Here is a 4530-nt window from a genome sequence, read left to right on the forward strand (position 1 = left end):
GAAAGGGGAAAAAAAAACTTCAATGAAAACAAAACAGCAAATTAACTTCATGACAAAAGAAACTAAGAATATTTAATTTCTATGGCATATCATTTAACTATTTCTTTTAAAAAAGAAAAGAACAGTTTAAGACTAAGAAAGACAACCTTTTAGGCCATTACATTTTTATAGGTTATGACCCTACACTACAAGGTCTAAAGCAAGTATTCTTTGGTGTTTAATTAACATTTATTAGTTGTAGGAAGAGGTTTCATCGAACCTTTTTGGGGGGCAGAGTTCAAAACAGGGTCTCTCTGTATCCCTGGCTGCCTGGAACTCTATCTGAATCTCCTTAGCCTCTCACATTGCTAAACTTTTTGATATTTATAACTATAATGGAGACATTTCTAAAAATGTTCACATTGTATAAAAATTATAGAGATCCTGTCTTTTTTTTTAAGATTTATTTATTTGTTAAATTAAAGAACACTGTAGCTGTCTTCAGACACTCCAGAAGAGGGAGTCAGATCTCATTATGGATGGTTGTGAGCTACCATGTGGTTGCTGGGATTTGAACTTGGACCTTCATAAGAGCAGTCAGTGCTCTTAACCACTAAGCCACCTCTCCGAGCCCCATCCTGACTGTCTTGAACTCTCTGAGTCATACAGTAATACTGTCTTGACTCTGGAGAACATAAACCTAGTCCCCGAAGTCTATGTTATAATTCTAACCTATACCTCTATCCATTCTTCTATACCAGGCAAGTACTATCCACCTCCAGCCTAGACTAGTACATTAGCCTCTTCATTACCCCTACAGTGTTTCATTACACCAAGCTCTGCAAGAGTGCTCTAATATATGAATCATTTCCCACAACCTAAGTCACAAATCTTTCCTCTCTTCACCTGTACTAGTGAAATATCCCTTTACCTACCTACTGTACCTCTTATACCTGTCTGCCATACTTGGCTTTCTTTTAAAAAAGAAAGAGTGAACGACCAAAAGGGAAATCTATCCATTCCTCTTTGAGCACCTACTATTCCTTCCACCTAAGTATTCTCTCTTTAATACCCCGCAAAACTGGTTCCTCACTTTTCTCCAAAAGAACTCTGGCCAGGCATGGTAACACTCTCTAGTTCAAACACTCGAGAGGAAGAGGCAGTGGCTAACGTGGTGTACACATCAGCTGCCAGGCAGTCCTTCAACTGGTAATCATACTGGCCTTGGCTTCCTGCACTGTCACAAGGCCGGGAATATGTAGGCTACCAAGCACTATTCAATCATTTACCCACTCATTGTCAAATTAGTTAGTTCACTCACCCTAGATATTTACGAAGCAATCCACCAAAATCTAGTATTTGACTGATAGCATTTCCTTCAATTCAGGATCTCATAATTCTCCAAAGCAGCAAGGAAGCATTCTAAAAATCTATCCAATCTAAACTATTTAAAAGCATGGTGACTAATGGATGTCCTTGAGACATCATTAGGACAGACTAGCCTCAGTAATCCTGTCTCAAAGGAGGGCAATAAAAACTAAAACTTTAGTTTGAGCTCCTCAGGCAGCCTACTACCTCTTATGTGCAACTCTTGGACACACTCCAAGAGTTTTTTCAATACAATGCAGATCATTTTTCATTATCTATAGTTTTGGTTTTTTTGGAAGGAGGATCTCTACACAGGCCCAACTGCCCTAGAATTAAGTAGACCAGGCTGACCTTGAGCTCAGAGATGCACCTGTCTCTGCCTCTCAAATCCTGGGTAGAGCACACTGCTCTACCTAGCCCAGCTCTCCAGTTTTTCTTTCTGACTTATGCACTAAGGAAAACCAGTATTTAAGAGTACTTTTAAAAAGCTCTCTATCACTGAACTACATCCCAGGAATGTGATCCAAAATTTTATTAACTAATCCTCCAAACTCCAAAGTGCCCATACTTGATACAAAGAAATCCACTAGAGCACTGTCAATTACCAGCACCGTATTCTAATGGAACTGTATTTAGTCTGCAAGCTAAATACCAATTTTACTAAGTGTGACTGTTCACCTCAGCAGTCACCAACATTCAAGACACTGAGGCAGAAGAGGCCCTACCTAGAGACTAAGTCAGTCAATCTCTAAAACTAGAGATCCTACATGGGTACTAAAAGAGCTGAAAAAAAAATGATATTTTTAATAAGTGTATTGTGTGTATGTGTCTGTCTTTCTCTCTCCCTGTCTGTCTGTCTGTCTCTCTCTTTGTCCCTCTCTCTCTCTGTAGTTCTGGCTGGCCTGGATCTCAGAAACCTACCTACCATTGTCTTGGAGTGTTATGATTAAAGCCAAGAACCACCACACCCAGCCATCCAGACATCTAGTAAACTTCAACCAGTTCTCTTTATAAAATGAAATCAAACCAGAGTGGTGGGCTCACCTTTGGGAGGCAGCAGAAGCCTGGGATCTAGAGCCAACCAAAGATAGACAGTGAGACCCTGCCTTCAAAAAACCAAAACACACACAAAACAAGCTGGGTGTAGGGGCAAAAGCCTGTAAGATCAGCTCTGAAGTAGAGGCAGGAGGCTCAAGAGTTCAAGGCCAGTATCAGCTTCACACAGAGCTTAGAAGCCAGCCTGGACCTTGTCAGGCAAAAACAAAAATTAAAAAAAAAAAAGCCGGGCGGTTGTGGGGCATGCCTTTAACCCCCAGTACTTGGGAGGCAGAGGCAGGTGGATTTCTGAGTTCGAGGCCAGCCTGGTCTACAGAGTGAGTTCCAGGACAGCCAGGGCTACACAAAGAAATCCTGTCTCGGAAAAAAAAAAAAAAAGCAATCATGCCAAAATAATTACATTACTTTTTGATTCACTAAGTACTAATATTAATTCAGGTCTGCAAATGAACTAAAAACTGAAAAGAACTATTTTCCACAAGTTTCAAGGCACCAGACGTCATTAACATTTATACAGAATATACACACTTAAGCTAAGTAATAGGATTGACGACACATACAGTATTCCACAAACAAAACTTGGAAAGATCTGAAAAATGACAGTATGGTACAAGTCTTTCGACTCGGAACCCACAATCAAAACTCCAATACCCGACAACAAAGGGCTAATCTTCAGTTAATTTCGCTGAATATTTACAATAACCCACTAAAGGTAGCCAGGGCTGTGCACTGCCATTTTAGAAAAAGAAAAAAACTTAAGTGCGTGGAAGTGAAAACTGAAAATTTAAAAGCAAAAGCTGGCAAAGCCGACTTTATTGGCTCTATCCTATTACGTCCCTGCCATACTACTTTCTATCCAATTAACAACCTCCCCGTTAATAAAGTACTCTCACCGATGGCTTCCAACTTCTGGGCCACCAATGTTGCCGCCAACTACCGCCGCCACGCTCCACCCATTAAGATTCAGAAGAGCAAAGAAAATAGAGAAAAGTTGTTTTAAGTGTGAGACACGACTGCTTCTCAAAAGCAGGCCACACGCCAATCTCCGAAGGAATGCAAGTCAGCCTTACTTGCAACCAAAGGAAGAAAGTGGGAACTATTTTTCCGATAGGAAATAAACTTGGACTAGGCCTCTTTGGCCACAAGGTAGGAGAAAGAAAAAAAACAACAAACAAACAAAAAACAAGAAAAAAACAAACAAAACAGAAGGAAGTATTAACATTTAGTGTGTTATCAGCCACATGGGCCCTACAAGACAGAACCAGGCCAATGGAGACTAGGTGGGGGAAGGGCGTTCAAGAGTTCCCGGAAAAAAAAAATTCAAATAATGAGGTTCGTCCCAACAGGGGAAGGGGAAGGTGGAGTTGGTGGGAGCCGTCGTTCCCGCACAGTGCACAGAAGTGTGCAAGCTGTTCCAGAGAGAAGGCGGCCGGAGCCTAGAGAACTAGGCCGGAGCGGAGGGAAGCGCTGAAGGGCGGGGAGGGGGAGGAGCCGATACAGCAGGCCCGCTCAGAGCAGGCCCGGGCAGAGCGTGGGGGAGCCGCCGCACGCTAGGCCTTACCCTCGCCGGGGACCGGCCGGCGCCGAGAAACGAGAAATACCCCAAAACACAGAGATTAGTCGAGGTGTCCTACCTCCCACCAGCTGCGTTCATTCACCTTGACCGGCCGAAGCGACTACAGCTGCAGTCTCGCAACGGCACAACCGGCCCGAACCTCGCCCCCGCCCGATAGCGCGCCCCACGTCCCCGCTCTCCGACGACGGCGGCTACCGCCTCCGTCCGCTACCTCCTGGGAAATGTAGTCCTAGGCTCCTCTCTCCTGACTCACCGGACGTCCTGTCGAACTCTATTTCCCATAAAGCAAAGCGAGCGTTGGGCCCGCCGCTTGCGTCACGCGCCCGGAGATCGGCGGTCACGTGGGCAGCTGCGTTGCGTCTCCCCCCCCCCTTCCTCCCCCTCCAGCCTGGGTGGCCTGAGGAAAAGGGAGGGAGGCGGACGGAAGGGGCTGGGGTGTTGCTGACGCCACTGCCCACACCATTTTGGAGAGGCCTCTCCAGGGGACTGAGGGAGAGCCTAAGCCCCACCTACTCGTCTTCCTGCTTACGTCCCCGGAAAGTCTCTGGTTT

At 44.8% G+C, this 4530-nt stretch overlaps 1 long non-coding RNA gene across 1 annotated transcript in view; it reads right to left on the reverse strand.

Annotated features, from left to right (window-relative positions):
• The window catches only part of LOC116096636, a 20855-nt gene extending 16672 nt beyond the window's left edge, over window positions 1–4183 (reverse strand). Inside the window, exon 1 of the long non-coding RNA XR_004121064.1 lies at window positions 4038–4183. This is a non-coding gene — a long non-coding RNA (uncharacterized LOC116096636). The remainder of the gene's footprint in view (window positions 1–4037) is intronic.
• Window positions 4184–4530: the final 347 nt, after the last annotated feature.

Source organism: Mastomys coucha, unplaced genomic scaffold, assembly GCF_008632895.1.
Source record: "Mastomys coucha isolate ucsf_1 unplaced genomic scaffold, UCSF_Mcou_1 pScaffold18, whole genome shotgun sequence".
NCBI lineage: Eukaryota > Metazoa > Chordata > Mammalia > Rodentia > Muridae > Mastomys > Mastomys coucha.